Source organism: Pan paniscus, chromosome 11 (assembly GCF_029289425.2).
Source record: "Pan paniscus chromosome 11, NHGRI_mPanPan1-v2.0_pri, whole genome shotgun sequence".
NCBI lineage: Eukaryota > Metazoa > Chordata > Mammalia > Primates > Hominidae > Pan > Pan paniscus.
In genome coordinates this window covers 112,679,653-112,696,510 of record NC_073260.2, presented here as the reverse complement: position 1 = coordinate 112,696,510, position 16,858 = coordinate 112,679,653, and the positions used below count along the sequence as shown (strand labels likewise).

At 36.1% G+C, this 16,858-nt stretch overlaps 1 protein-coding gene across 2 annotated transcripts in view; it reads left to right on the top strand.

Moving 5' to 3' along the window:
* Positions 1 to 16,858, top strand: part of TYRP1 (tyrosinase related protein 1) — a 1,170,479-nt gene that overhangs the window by 299,143 nt on the left and 854,478 nt on the right. For both annotated transcript variants that reach the window (XM_055092134.1, XM_055092135.2), the window contains exon 4: positions 3,761 to 3,831. The gene's annotated coding sequence lies outside the window, so the exon portion shown is untranslated. The remainder of the gene's footprint in view (positions 1 to 3,760; positions 3,832 to 16,858) is intronic.

Sequence of the window (16,858 nt, the reverse complement as noted above, 5' to 3'; positions counted from 1 at the left end):
CCTGTTTTTGTACCAGTACCATGCTGTTTTGGTTACTGTAGCCTTGTAGTATAGTAACAAGTCGGGTATCATGATGCCTTTAGCTTTGTTCTTTTTGCTAAGGATTGCCTTGGCTATCCGGGGTCTTTTTGGGTTCCATATGCATTTCAAAATATTTTTTTCTGATTCTGTAAAGAATATTGTTAGTAGTGTGATAGGAATAGCATTGAATCTGTAAGTTGCTTTGGCCAACATAGCCGTTTAGTGATATTGATTCTTCCTGTCCATGAGCATGGAAAGTTTTTCCATGTCTTTGTCTTCTCTGATTTCTTTGAGGAGTGTTTTATAGTTCTCATTGAAAATATCTTTCCCCTCCTTGGTTAGCCATATTCCTAGGTATTTTATTCTTTTTGTGGCAGTTGCAAATGGGATTGTTTTTCTCATTTGGGTCTCAGTTTGGCTGTTGATGTATAGGAATGCTGGTGATTTTTTCTTTTTTTCTTTTTTTTTTTTTTTAGATGGAGTTTTGCTCTTGTTGCCCAGGCTGGAGTGCAATGGTGCGATCTTGGCTCACTGTAACCCCTGTCTCCCAGGTTCAAGCGATTGTCCTGCCTCAGCCTCCCGAGTAGCTGGGATTCCAGGCGTGCGCCACCATGCTCGGCTAATTTTGTATTTTTAGTAGAGATGGAGCTTCTCAATGTTGATCAGGCTGGTTTCAAACTCCCAACCTCAGGTGATCCACCTGCCTCTGCCTCCCAAATTGTTGGGATTACAGGCGTGAGTCACCATGCCCGGCCTGCTGGTGATTTTTGTACATTGGTTATATATACTGCAACTTTGCTATAGTTGTTTATCAGCTGGAAGAGCTCTTGGGCTGAGACTATGGGGTTTTCTAGATATAAAATCATGTCATCTGCAAAAAGAGATCATTTGATTTCCTCTCTTCCTATTCAGATGCCTTTATTTTTTCTCTTGCCTGATTTCCGGGCTAGGACTTCCAATACTATGCTGAATATAAATGGTGAGAGAGGGCATCTTTGTCTTGTGCTGGTTTTCAATGGGAATGCTACCAGCTTTTGACCATTCAGTATAATGTTGGCTGTGAGTTTGTCATAGATGGCTTTTATTATTTTGAGGTATGTTCCTTCAATAGCTAGTTTATTGAGAGTTTTTAACATGAAGGGGTACTGAATTTTATTGAAAGCCTTTTCTGTGTCTATTGAGATAATCGTGTGACTAGCCATGTGCAGAAGATTGAAGCTATATCCCTTGCTTACACCATATACAAAAATCAATTTAAGATGGATTAAAGACATAGATGTAAAACCCATACCTATATAAACCCTGGAAGATAACCTAGGCAATATCATCCTGGACATAGGAATTGGCAGATTTAATGACAAAGACACCAAAAGCAATTGCAACAATAGTAAAAACTGACAAGTAAAATCTAATTAATCTTAAAAGCTTCTACACAGCAAAAAAACAAAACAAAACAAAGAAACAAAAAAAAAAAAGAAAAGAAAAAAGAAAAAAAAAACGAAAAAAACCTATCTCCAGAGTAAAAATAATCTACAGAATGGGGGAAAATATTGGCAAACTATTCATTTGACAAAGGTCTAATATCCAACACCTATAAGAAACTTAAAAAAATTTACAAGAGAAAAACCAAACAACCCCATTATAAAGTGGGCAAAGCAGATGAACAGGCATACATGCAGCCAACAAGCATATGAAAAAAATCTCCATTTCTGTCATAATTAGAGAAATGCAAATCAAAAGCACAGTGAGATAACATCTCACATCAGTCAGAATGGCTATTATTAAAATGTCAAAAAATAATTAAAACAATAAAAATTTAAAAATAAAGTTAAAAAATATAAAATAAAAATGCTGATGAGGTTGCAGAGAAAAGGGAACATTATACACTGTTGGTGGGAGTGTAAATTATTTCAACCATTGTGGAAATCAGTATGACAATTCCTCTAAGAGCTAAAAGCAGAACTGTAATTCAACCCAGCAATACATTACTAGGTATATACCCAGGGCAATATAAATCATTCTACTATAAAGACCCATGTATGTGAATGTGCATTGCCAGCACTATTCACAATAGCAAAGACATGGAATCAACCTAAATGACCACAAATTACAGATTGGATAAAGAAAATGTGGTACATATACACCATGCAATATTATGCAGCTATAAAAAAGAAAAAGACCATGTTTTTGAGGGGAACATGGATGGAGCTGGAGGCTATTATCCTTGGCAAACTAATGCAGGAACAGAAATTCAAATACTCCATGTTGTCTCTTATAAGTGAGAGCTAAATTATAAGAACTTATGAACACAAAGAAACAACCGACAAGACAGTGGGGTCTACTTGAGCAGGGAAGGTGGGAGGAGGGAGAGGAGTAGAAAATATAACTATTGGGTACTAGGCTTAATACCTGGGTGATGAAACAATCTGTGCAACAAACCCTGTGACATGTGTTTACCTATGTAACAAAACTTCACATACATCCCCAAACCTAACTAAAAGTTAGAAAAAAAAATACACAAACTGAAGATCTTGTGTCTATTAGTATATGGGACAGTAAGACCTAACTGTGCTCTAAGTTACATAAATATTTTTGTATTCTTTAACTTTGAAATGGGGGTAATATTACCCATCTGATTCATTGACAATGTTTCTAAACTTATCAAATATGACAATAGATGTGAAAGCAGTTTATAAAATATAAAGAACACTTGTGCTTATTATATTAGTAACCTCATAAAGAAAAAAATGGGATTTATCAAACAAATTGAACATTGGAAGATATTTCTGGTGCTTCTGAATATAACAACATATAAAAATTGAAAGTATCCAATACCCCTGACCATTAGGTTGTATCAATGTGTATTGAATTTAAGGAATAAACAATAATAACATCCAAAAAAAAAAAAAAAAAAGGAAAGAAAAACAAGATAAGGATGCCTGTTTAGAGTTTGAGCACTGAAACAAGATGGCTTTTATTCAACCTCAACTGGAACATGCATATTAGGGAACTCAAATTTTTGGCACTCTACATGCCCATGACGGATTGCAAACGTGCCCATGAATATTAATTTGAGAGTTACCAATAAATATTATTGAGTAGGTGAATTAGCACATTTGATATCCATGAATAATGAGGATCGACTGTGCATTTATACATACGAATGAAAGCAGTGACTACTGTATCTTTCCAACAGAATATAGGAGGATGCTCAGGTGATGGCTCAGTTTTGATTTCTTCTCTTCTTATGCACAAGACAGAAAAAGAATTGTTGCTTATGTTGCTGACACTACCTAAAATATGGGTATTTGGAAGCAGAAGCATAGTCCTCCATCAAGAGTCTATCCATAGAATTTGGAACAGAAACATTTCTATCATGGTTCTTTGGTGACTACTTTCCTCACCATGTCTTGCACATTCTACATCCCATTCTCATTAATAATTAGTTTAAAAGTCCTTATAAATCATCTGATTCTTTTATTATCTATACACTGCATATTGAGATAAAGTATAAACTCAGGCTATTGAATAAGGCCTGTTTTAAAATTAAAACAAGAGACCAGTATTGCAATATTTTCCTCCTTTTGATTAGATAATACGACAGTTTTGGATTTGTTGTTTTGTTTTGAGAATTTGGTTTGATTATCCTGATCTTCTTCTTCTTCAAAAAAAAATCGATCTGATTATGTATCTTCTCCCAGAACAACCTGAGTTAATTCAATATATTTTGCCTTCCTAGATGATATTGTGTCCGGAATTGGTGGGCTCCTGGTGTCACTGACTTCAAGAATGAAGCCGCGGACCCTCGCAGTGAGTGTTACAGTTCTTAAAGGCGGCGTGTCCGTAGTTTGTTCCTTCTGATGTTCGGATGTGTTCGGAGTTTCTTCCTTCTGGCGGGTTTGTGGTCTCGCTGGCTCAGTAGTGAAGCTGCAGACCGTGGTGAGTGTTACAGCTCTTAAGGCAGCGCATCTGGAGTTGTTCGTTCCTCGCGGTGGGTTCGGGGTCTCTCTGGCTTCAGGAGTGAAGCTGCAGACCTTCGCGGTGAGTGTTACAGCTCTTTAGGTGGCATATCTGGAGTTGTTCGTTCCTCCCAGTGGGTTTGTGGTCTCGCTGGCTTCCGGAGTGAAGCTGCAGACCTTCATGGTGAGTGTTACAGCTCATAAAGGCAGGGTGGACCCAAAGAGTGAACAGCAGCAAGATTTATTGCAAAGAGCGAAAGAACAAAGCTTCCACAGTGTGGAAAGGGACCTGAGCAGGTTGCCACTGCTGGCTCAGGCAGCCTGCTTTTATTCTCTTATCTGGCCCCACCCACATCCTGCTGATTGGTCCATTTTACAGAGAGCTGATTTGTCTGTTTTACAGAAAGCTGATTGGTCCATTTTGACAGGGTGCTGATTGGTGCGTTTACAATCCGTGAGCTAGACACAAAAGTTCTCCAGGTCCCCACTAGATTAGCTAGATACAGTGTTGATTGGTGCATTAACAAACCCTGAGCTAGACACAGGGTGCTGATTGGTGTGTTTACAAACCTTGCGCTAGATCCAGAGTGCCGATTGGTGTATTTACAATCCCTTAGGTAGACATAAAAGTTCTCCAAGTCCCCACCAGAGTAGCTAGATAAAGAGTGTCGATTGGTGCACTCACAATCCCTTAGCTAGACATAAAGGTTCTCCAAGTCCCCACCAGACTCAGGAGCCCAGCGGGCTTCACCCAGTGGATCCCACAACGGGGCCACAGGTGGAGCTGCCCGCCAGTCCCGTGCCGTGTGCCTGCACTCCTCAGCCCTTGGGTGGTCGATGGGACTGAGTGCGTGGAGAAGGGGGCAGCGCTCGTTGGGGAGGCTCGGGCAGTGCAGGAGCCCATGGAAGGGGGAGGCTCAGGCATGGTGGGCTGCAGGTCCCAAGCCCTGCCCCATGAGGAGGCAGCTAATGCTGGGTGAGAAGTTGAGCACAGCAGCTGCTGGCCCAGGTACTAAGTCCCTCACTGCCTGGGCTGGTGGGGCTGGCCAGCTGCTCTGAGTGCAGGACCCGCCGAGCCCACACCCACCCAGAACTCACACTGGCCCGCAAGCACCACGTGCAGCCCCAGTTCCCGCCCATGCCTCTCCCTCCACACCTCTCTGCAAGCTGAGGGAGCCAGCTCTGGGCTTGGCCAGCCCAGAAAGGGGCTCCCACAGTGCAGTGGAGGGCTGAAGGGCTCCTCAAGCACGGCCAGAGTGGGTGCCAAGGCCGAGGAGGCGCCGAGAGCGAGTGAGGGCTGTGAGGGCTGCCAGCACACTGTCACCTCTCCATATTGTCCTTTATAATTGCAAAATGATCTTTCAAAGATAAATTGAGTATTCAGAAAAAGTTTGGAATTTCCAATGTGCATTCTTGTTCTAAGAGAAATTTCTCTCAATGATATTGACACTTGTAATACAAGGATTTTACTTTCTAAAATTTTTAAAAATTACATTTAATCTCTAATGTGATGTTCTTTGTGTGTGGCACTTTATTACATTTATAAAACTATTCAAACTATGAAAAATAAACTTTATTGTTGATATCACCATTATATTAGAAGCTTCTCTCCATACATATATGTATATATATATATTAATATACACATGTACACACACACGCACGTGTGCAGACACACACACATACACACACACAGTTGGCCTTAGAACAACATGAATTTGAACAACGTGGGTCCACTTATGCATAGGTTTTCTGCTTCTGCCACCTCTGAGACCAACTCCCTCTTCTTCCAACATACGCAACAAGCCTTCTCAGCTTACTCAACATGGAAAAAATAAGGACAAAGACCTTTATGATAATCCACTACCACTTAATAACTAGCAAATATATTTTCTCTTTCTTATAATTTTCTTAATAACATTTTCTTTTCTCTTATTTTATTGTTAGATCACAGTATATGGTAGTATAAATACAAAATGTGGGTGAATTGACTGTTACTTTATTGGTAAGGCTTCCAGTCAACAGTATGCTATTTATTAGTAGTTAAATGTAGGGGGAATCAAAATTTATACATATTTATTTATTTATTTATTTTGTGGAACAGAGTGAGACTCCATCTGAAAAAAAAAATTGTCATACAATAGTAATATAGTATTTGTAATTATCATTTTTATGGTTCCAGTATGAATCATATAAACATAAATGCTGTGATTTTGGCTTCCTAAAATTTTAAAATAAAAAAATTGAAACTATTTTTTACATCAAGAAAGTGAAAGCATCTGAATAATTATTATTATTATTTTTTGCTTAGGTAAGCCCTAATGTTGGTTTTCTTATTGGCCAGTCACTGAAATAGATTATAGTTTGGCAAGGTCCATTGAGGTCTGTGGGTGAAATTGATTAGGAAAAGACTATTGCAAATTCCACACCAGAAAGTCTTTTAAGGAATTTTATGGTGATAAGTACTAAAGCTTAAGTACTTTCAGGATTTTCCATGGAGTTCAATGACAGAACTCTGAGAACTGAGATGAATGAAGCAAGTATTTTTAATTTGTGGCAAATGCTACATTCTCTCAGAAATATTCCCTTGTTAATGACCTCTTCTGCTTGTCAATAGGTTTGTGCATTCTACCTTTCCTTTAAAGTAAACGTAATCTTTTTATCAGTGATAATGTGTGTGCCATTTCTTCAGAACTATCTCAATTTTCTTCCATAATGAGTTTCATACTACTAAATCTCTTGTATGTTTCACATTAATTAAAAACAATAACAGCAACAACAAAACAATATATAAAACAAAGCAAAACAAAACAACATCCTCATGGTTCTTTCTGTTTATTGTATATAGACGAAAGAATATTTATTATCTGATTGATATTTTTATAAGGGATATTATTATTAGCTTAAAATATTCAATATTATATAAAATGTTTCGCAAATCTTTGTAAGCTCTACACCATAGGGACGACTACAATTTTAAAACAGTGTTCCAGAAAGTAGCTGTCTTAGGATAACTTATGAAACAAGTAAGCAAGTGCTAAGAATTTGAAGATGAGTAAATTGCTAAATGTCTTACTTAAAATCAGTGCCTTAAAGAGGTATAGCTAAATATCAAAATCTGTAGGCCTTAGGATAAGATAATATATGGATTCAACATCTTTTTGGATTAGATAGTTCTGATTAAACAGGAAATAGTGGAGTAGAAGCGGCAGCAGTGACAAACCTTTGACTCATTTATTCTCTGGGAAACAATACTGAGTAACAACTCATGAAACACATATCACGAGTAATCACTAAATTAGCAAATTTGTGTGATGCTCAGGTTTTTAAAATGCTTTTCTTTCAGAAAAGTGGGATTTTTTTAAAAAAGAAAAAGTATAAAAGAAATTAATTGGATACCAAATTCAAAAGGCAAGAATTATGTAATTTTAATTTTGTGTTTTATTTTCTAACTTTATATATAGTATCACTATGCGAAGTTTGACACTGCAAATAATATATCCTGATCCAATGTTGAAAGGTAAATGTTTAAAATCATAAAATGTTAAAAAGTATAGACATATATTTAATAGAATTTCTGATTATTGCTTTTCACGTCTTTAGCCCACCATGTAATTTATTTCCAGGTAAACTACCTTATTGTTTACCTGCCTTAAAAGAGCAGGTTAAAAGCCTTAAAAGAGAATTCATGTCTATTTTAGCTTGTATCTGTATATTAATTGAGAAAAACTGGTAATTGTACGGAAACCAACCTTGATTTTTTAATCTGTTGAAGTCCAAGTAAAGCTGTCAACTACCGTGATTTCCTTGGATATTAAGAATGTGTTACTCATTGCACAAGCTAAGCATTGGACTGTGGGCTTCCCATTCCTCAGTGTGATGCCATTTCAAAAATTCTCCCAAGAAAACACACGAAAATGCATCAGATTAAAGTACTTTTTAATTTATTCACACAGAGTAGAGAAGTTCTCAACCAGACTATGAAAGCCTAAGATAATTGAAATAAATCACTTTATTCTTTCCTAGCTCATAGGCACTATGCTGCAATGACTAAGGCTTTCTCCAATGAGACCTGTTAATACTTAAATGTCATTTTCTGGTAGGAACACTATGTATAGCTATGTGGTTTGTGAGATAGAGTTCCAGGTGATAACATTTACATAGCAAATGATGGAAATGGCACCCACTGGATTTGTTTAATGTGGAAGACATATTTTCTATGTGAATATAATGAAGAAAGATGAGATGATGGGATTCTCATCTTGAGTAATAAGTATAAAATCAGAACAGAATGTTGCTGTATCCCTATCACAAGACATTTGAGCAAAATATCACTTTTAAAGACATCAAAGAGTTAAAGATACAAAAAAATTCTAAGTAAACTAAATTCCAGAAAGCATTAATCTCTTCATAGGAGGAAAGAAATTCATGGTTGATTTCATGCCTGATAGTGTCAAAATGAGGAAGAACTCGTCATATATGGAATAAGGAGAAACAAGTTAATTTGAAAGAGTTTTTCTACCTCAGTAGTAGACAGGATTCAGATCAAGTGAAAGGCAGTATCCTCTAAGGGGGGGCACATGATGGGGCAGGGCACAATGTCACTCAAGAGAACATGACTGTTCCCCAAATGAAAGGCAGTGTCCTGAGACAGAGCACTGTCTCGACTGCACAATGTGGCAAGGCCCTGGGTCAGTCAGAATGGCTATTACTACAAAATTGAAAAATAATAGATGCTGGTGAGTTTGCAGAGAAAAGAGAACACATACACTGCTGGTGGGAATTTAAATAAGCTATTGTGGAAAGCAGTTTGGCAATTTCACAAAGAAGTTAAAACAGAGGTACCGTTTGACCCAGCAATCTTATTATTAGGTATATAACCCAAAGGAATATAAATTGCTCTACTGTAAAGATGCATGGACTTGTATATTCATTGTAGCCCTATTTGCAATATCAAAAACATGGAATTAGTCTAAATGCCCAGCAACAGTAGACTGGATAAAAATGTGATATATATATATACATACATATACACATATATATATATATATATATACACACACACATATATATATACACATATATATATACACACACACACATATAGTACATTTAGAGATTCCACATTCCACTTTTAGAGAATATATATATATACACACACACCATGGAATACTACATAATCATAAAAGAAATGAGAGTATGTTTTTTTGCAACAGTATGGATGGAGCTGGGGGCCGTAATCCTAAGTGAACTAACAAAGGAACAGAAAACAAAATAGTGCATGTTCTCACTGAACATTCAGTGTATGTGGACACCATGGCCTACTTGAAAGTAGAAGGTGGGAGGAGGGTGAGTATCAAAAAACTATCAGGTGCTATGCTTATTACCTGGGTGACAAAATAATCTGTGCACCAAACCTCAGTGACATGTATTTTACCTATATAATAAACCTGCACATGTACCCCTGAACCTAACATAAAAGTTTAAAAAAGTATTGCACAGTTACATACAATACATAATAATTGCTAATGATATAATAAATGACTACTATTAAAAAAAACCTTAACACTACAAATTATAATCATAGCCTTCCTTGCAGTTTGGCATATAAATAAATTAGAGAATGAATAATAAAAACATTCTGTAAAATTTTTGATATATGATATATATTTTTTAATAATCAATGTTGCAATTTTTGTGAAGGTTGTTGTAAACTTTCTAAATTCAGGAATTTGTACTTGAATTTAGTGGGAGAAATTTGCTTCTATATATTCTCATAAGAATTTCCAAGGGCCTCCTGAGTGAGGTTCTAACTGAAATTTTAAGCAGTCATACAGCTATGACACAGAAATGTTTTATAAAATTGTACAGAAATCAATATGGTACTCACTGAATAGTAACCACCAAAAGCACAAGTAAAGTGACTTTCATCATCTTTATTCTTTGTTAGACAAAGCCACACCTCATTAGGGACTAGGTTTATTTGTAATGAATTTGTTTGACCCAGATGGTGCAATCTAAATGTAATTGCAATATTAGCCCAGATTACCTCATGCTGCTGTGGGTGACTCACATGTGCTGTACTATACACAGTTAACTAGAATAAGCATTACTGAGTTCAAACATTTTCTAAAGATGTGAGCACATGGGGCACAATTTGGATCTGGATTCACAAAGAATGTCCATTAGAACCACTGAACATTTTGTACAAGTTAAGAATTTTGGTGCTGGGCCTGTGGTGTTCATGTTACTATAGCAGTACTATTGTCACTAATCATAACCAATGCATGTCTGACCTATAGTATTTAATTATACTCACCCATCTAAAGGAGATTTAATCAAGATTTATCAGTTCATTTTTGTAAGACACTTTCAAGTTAAAATTGAAATGTAAGGTTCAATTATTAATATATCTTTTCTCAGTGTACTTTTAAAATATCTGTGTGACAAAAGTTCATATATCCCAGAGAATCACTTAAAATGTGGCATCTTTGATACTAATGCTTTTTTGGTTTCCCTTTCAAGCAAATATCTTCAAAAGAACAGTTCTGTGTTTTCTTGCCCTATAATTTATTTCAACTTTGCTCTCAATACCTTTTTATCCTGCTTTTCTTTATTAGAAGAAATATAAAAATACACTTTTGAAAAAGATAGTGTCTGATTCCACTTTTAGAGAACAAATAGAAAATTTTAAATGCTTGCCATTAAATGTAAGATTTGATTGAAACTATAAGTGTAGTCCTTTATTCCTAGAAAAAGTACATCCTCTTAGTAAATTACTGGTGACACTGATAACTTCTATAGTAAAAAATTCTGTAACTTAAATGAAATGGCATTTTATTTACCTAATAGGAAGGGAGTTAAAGAAAAATTGTTTCAAAATCTAGCATTTAAATTTAATTAAGCTCTGTAATGTTTAATGTACTAATATTTGTCCTTGAAACTTGTATACAACTTCTGAGCATATGGCTATAGATTATCTAAATTAGCAATAATATTAAAAGTTTTCTGCATTGTCGGTTGATACACATAAAAAAATAAATCAATTGGCATCATTAAGATAACCAACTAAAGTTGTCTGGTGCTCATCCCCTGCTCCCCACGAAAAAGTGACTAAAACAATAAATAAGCAGCTACATTTCAACTGGCTTAATTGAGGAACCATGCTGGAGAGTATGAGGGAGCAGCAACATCTCTGAGGATCATGGAAGCCCAGGGTAGTTTCATAGAGAAAGGAGTGAGATATTTTGCCTCACTCAATCTCCCCTGCTGGGATCAGCCTGGAGTGGGAGGGGAGGGTGCAGGGAAGGAACATTTTCTTATGGGAAAAAGATAGGTGGAAATCCCATTTGCCTTTACAAATGCCAACAATTCTTGCTACAGAAAAGCCGTAGTCCTCAAAGGCCCTGAATCCAGTTTGAAAAGTTCATGCAGCTGCATTGCCCAGAGTAAGAACCCACCTTGAGCAAACACATCTCTGCAAACTAAGCTGCTACAGCACAGTGCATATGGGAAACCAAACCCACTGCTAAACTGTGTTCTGCCCTGGAGAGCAGTACAACTGACTGTCTGTCTGCCCCAGTCTCAGCCAAGATTCTACCATTTTCACACAGGTATCTGCAGCACCACTACCTCAACTATTATAAATTGCATTTTTATTTGATGTGTTTTAAAATTCTTCATTAATAGTGTATAGTAATGCTACTAATTTTTGTATGTTGATTTTGTATCCTGCAACATTACTGACTTTATTTATTAATTCTAACTGGTTTTGGTGGCATCTTTAGGGTTTTCTATATATAATATCATGTAATCTGCAAACAGAGAATTTGATTTCCTCCTTTCCAATTTGGATGCCTTTTATTTTTTATTTTCTTTTGACTAATTGCTCTGGCTAGGCCTTCCAACACTATGTTAAATAAAAGTGGTCAAAGTGTTATCCTTGCGTTGTTGACAGAATGCAAATCAGACCATCTTAAAGATTAACATTAGCTACATGTCCAGCTGTATTAGTCAGGGTTCTCTATAGGGACAGAACTAATAGGACATATGTGTATATCAAAGAGAGTTTATTAAGAAGAATTGGCTCACATGGTCACTAGGTGAAATCCCATGATAGGCTGTCTGCAAGCTGAGGAGCAAGGAAACCAGCAGTGGCTCAACCAGTAGTGGCTCAGAATGAGTCCAAAAGCCTCAAAATTAGGGAAGCTTGACAGCGCAGGCTTTAGTTTGTGGCCAGTGGCCCAAGAGTCCCTGGCGAACCACTGGTGTTAAGTCCAAGAGTGCAAAGGCTGAAGAACCTGGAGTCTGATGTTCAAGGGCGGGAAGCACCCAGCACAGGAGAGTGATAAAAGCAGAAGACTCAGCAAGCCAGCTTATCCCACCTTCTTCCACCTGCTTTGTTCTAGCCTAGCTGGCAGCTGATTGAATGGTGCCTACCCAGATTGGAAGTGGGTCTTTCTTTCCCAGTTCACTGACTCAAGTGTTAATCTCCTCTGGCAACACCCTCACAGACACACCCGGAAACAATACCTTATCAGCTATCTAGGCATCCTTCAATCCAATCAAGTTGATAACTAATATTCACCATTGCATCTGCCAACATAATGCCTTGGGAGAAGTCGTTTGGGATGTGTTTCCATGATAGTACAATGAAGTTTATCTTAGAAGGGACTAAATTGTACCTTATAGTCTTAAATACATGGGTTTCAACTTATAATATAAACTAAGAAAATGGGAAACCCAGATATAGAAAGATAAACAATGGACCTAGCACAGTGGCTCACTCCTGTAATTCCAGCACTTTGGGGGGCTGAGGCGGGTGGATCAGGAGGTCAGGAGATTGAGACCATCCTGGCTAACACGGTGAAACCCCGTCTCTACTAAAAATACAAAGAATTGGCCGGGCGTAGTGACATGTGCCTGTAGTCCCAGTTACTCAGGAGGCTGAGGCAGGAAAATAACTTGAACCCAGGAGGTGGAGGTTGCAGTGAGCTACGATAGCGCTACTGCACTCCAGCCTGGAGGACAGAGTGAGACTCCGTCTCAAAAAAAAAAAAAAAAAGAAAAAAGAAAGAGAGATAGAACATGGAAGAAAGAGTACAAGCACAAAGTAATATTCACACTTGACTATATCCTCTAGTCATCAAATAATTTGTAAGTGCAGTTGGGAATGTTATTTCATCTGTGTGAGAGTCTAAGAATACTATTCCTGTAGATGTTCTAGATCTCGCGGGATGTTAAGAGTAGATAGCTAAGACTCCTTTCAGTGGCATAAAAATAATCCGTTGGAGAGTTGGAGGTGATTGGTAGCCTTCATAAAAAAAGTAAATTTGGTCATCTGACTATTCTGCAGCTGTAGTTTTTGCACACTGTAATTTTATATTTAGATATAAATTATTTAAATTATCTGATTTTCTTGTTTTGTTTTAGTGAGTTCAAGTTTTATATCACTCACCTTAAATAAAAGAATGGTGACTATATAATGGTTTTATAAATGATGTATTTTATGCTGTTTTATATATACATATGTATATATATATTTGTGTGTGTGCATATATATATCTCCATTTTATACACACACACACATACACACACACATAAACACACACGGCTGACCCTTGAACAACACAGGTTTGAACTCTTCAGGTCCACTTATATGTGGATTTTTTTCACACAAATGCAGATAAAAATTACAATATGTGCAGGAAGCAAAACCCACATATATGTAGGCCTGCAGACATTTTGTATACCTGCGTTCTGCAGGGCCTACTGGGAAACTTGAGTGCAGGGAGATTTTGCTATTCAGGGGTTCTATGGTATATATTTATATATGTATGTATATAAAATATAATCTTCAAACTCATAAACCTGTGTTCTTAAGTGACGACTAACCTGAAAAGCTTAGTTTCTTAAAAATACTTCTTAATGTGAAAGTGAAACAAGAGTGTACTTAAATAAAAAATAATATATTTGTCCGGGAGCAGTGGCTCACGCTTGTAATTCCCGCACTTTGGGAGGCCGAGGCGGGTAGATCACCTGCGGTCAGGAGTTTAAAACCAGCCTGGCCAACATGGTGAAACCTCGCCTCCACTAAAAATACAAAAATTAGCTGGGCACGGTGGCAGGTTCTGGTAGTCCCAGCTACCCAGGAGGTTGAGGCAGGAGAATCCCTTGAACCCGGGAGGCAGAGGTTGCAGTGAGCCGAGATCACACCATTGCACTCCGCCTGGGCAACAGAGCAAGACTCTGTCTCTCTCTGTATAGATAGAGATAGAGATAGAGATAGAGATAGAGATAGAGATAGAGATAGAGATATAGAGATATAGAGATATAGAGATACAGATAGATACAGATAAACATAAATATATATATATATATTTCAGTTAGTGTTGGTTAGACAACATAATAGCTAGCTTTATTCAATGAGTTACATATACTTGAATACATTACAAAATTATTTTATTTAGGAAAACAACATCATTTATGTCAAGAAATCTGGAAAGTTTTTGAAGTGTCCGTATTGTAGAATTTCAAAAACTGTCTATATCTATCTATCTATCTATCTATCTATCTATCTATCTATCTATCATCTATCTATCTATCTATCTATCTATCTATCTATCTATCTAATTTGTCTATCTATACATTTATCCATACAAACACCTATTCATTCAACTATCCAAACAGTCATCCAAAGTTGTGCTGGTGGATGTTTAAAAAAGAGTCCTCCTCAGTTTGATAGGAGAGGTTTTTTTTTTATTTTTTGCAGCATTTACCAATTTTTATGGTAAGTCTATGTACTTACCCATCTATCACCTATCACTGTATCTACAAATCTATCCATCCATTTATCTTCTAATTATTTACTATCTAGATATAAATAGATAAAATGTTATAACCACATTTTATAATAAATAATCATTAATTTTCTACAACAGTTTAATTTTGAAAATCACAATGTTTTAAAAATATTACTACTTACAACTGATGCATTTACTGATTTTATATTTAAATTTCCTCCCTTGTTTTACATTGACTAGGATTTTGCTATAATGACCAACAGAAGTAGAAATGGCAGGTGCCCATCTCTTGTTTCAAGTCTTTAAGGAAAAATTTCAATAAGTCATAATTGAGTATGATTTTTATGGTAGATATTTTTAGAAATGCTTTATTTTAAATTAACTCCATGCAAGTTTACAATACATATGGTAAAGCATATGAATTTCAGGTGTATATTTAATGAATTTGTACAAGGCAAACAACATTTGTATAGCAACCTAATAATTCAAGACATAGAATATTTTCAGATAACCAAAAGCTTCCTTCATGTTACTTTTCTATTTTTATGCCTTCCTAAATTTAGTAAATTTCCAGAATTCTATTACCATATATTTATTTTATCTGTTTTTGATATTTATATGCCTGGATTTATATACTATATGCTAAGTTAGTTTGGGCTGCTTTGCTCACTATTATGTCTCTCTGAGTCATACATGTTGTCATATGAAGTCATATTTTATCCTCTTACATTTTGGTATAGTATTTCATAATAGAAATTTGGCATACTTTATCCATTTTACCATTAACTGTAATTGCAGTTAAGGTTGTTTTAAGTTTGCACTATGGCAGAAACAAACTAAAATACTACTAAAGGACTGTCACTTCTGGGAAGATGGAGATTACATACTTTTTCTATGTCTCTTGCTAAGTACAACTAAAATCTCTGGATATTATATTTAAAACAAACTTAAGAAGGCTCTGAAAGATAAAGAGAGGAAGAAAGGCAGATAACCATGGAACCCAAGGAACAGCACAGTGGTGAGTTCTCTGGGACATTTTTTGCCTCATGTATCCTAAAGTTGGAAACAGGCAACCCAGAAAATTTGGCAACCCAGAAAACCCTACTACAGACGTAAAAAGCACCAACAAAAGTATGCTCTTTCTAGCTAAAAGTTGAAGAAAGGCACAGCCTAGAAGGACAGAAAACTTTTTGACAAAAATTGCTCTACTTCAGCATACTATAAAACATTTTAAACAGGAATTACCCAATATTTAACACAATAAATTTATTAGTGATTATGTTTGTTTGCAGTACACAATGATGTGGTAGACCAGGGGTGTCCAATCTTTTGACTTCCCTGGGCCACATTGGAAGGAAAATAATTTTCTTGGGCCACACATAAAATACACTAACACTAACTATAGCTCATCAGCTAAAATGAATTCACAAAAACTCATAATGTTTTAAGAAAGTTTATGAATTTGTGTTGGGCCACATTCAAAGTCGTTCTGGGCTGGATGCAGCCTGCAGGCAATGGGTTGGACAAGCTTGTGGTAGACAATAAAATACAAATTGTTATTTCTGTTTGCACATCAATGATCATGTATTGTAATGAAAATTTTAAAAAATGTAATAATGTTGACCAATACTGGGTTCATTGGGACCAGATTGGTAGTAATATAATCAAATGCATTTATATTTCTGAGACCTTAATATTTAGTCTCTGGATTAATGTTTGATTGACTTGGTGGCTCAAATTCTAATTAGTAGATATACTAAACAGTGCAAAATGCTTGTAGTATAATTTAAAGAATTCTGAATCTAGATTAAGAAAAGTAGGACTCATTTTGTAACACAAGAAGCCTAACTTTGAAAAGTCTTCATTTTTTGGAGCTTCTGTCTCTTTCATATTGGCAAAGTCATTTCTGGATCTCACAGACCTTTCATGGTGGTGAAATGAAATGAAGTATAAGTGTATTTTACACTAGAAAATGCTGGATAAATATAGCATACTAATTAGAATAAAGGGAAAGCATTTCCAGTTATATACAAGGTTAGAACTTAATATTTTCTTGTTTTCTATTTTTATTTTTCA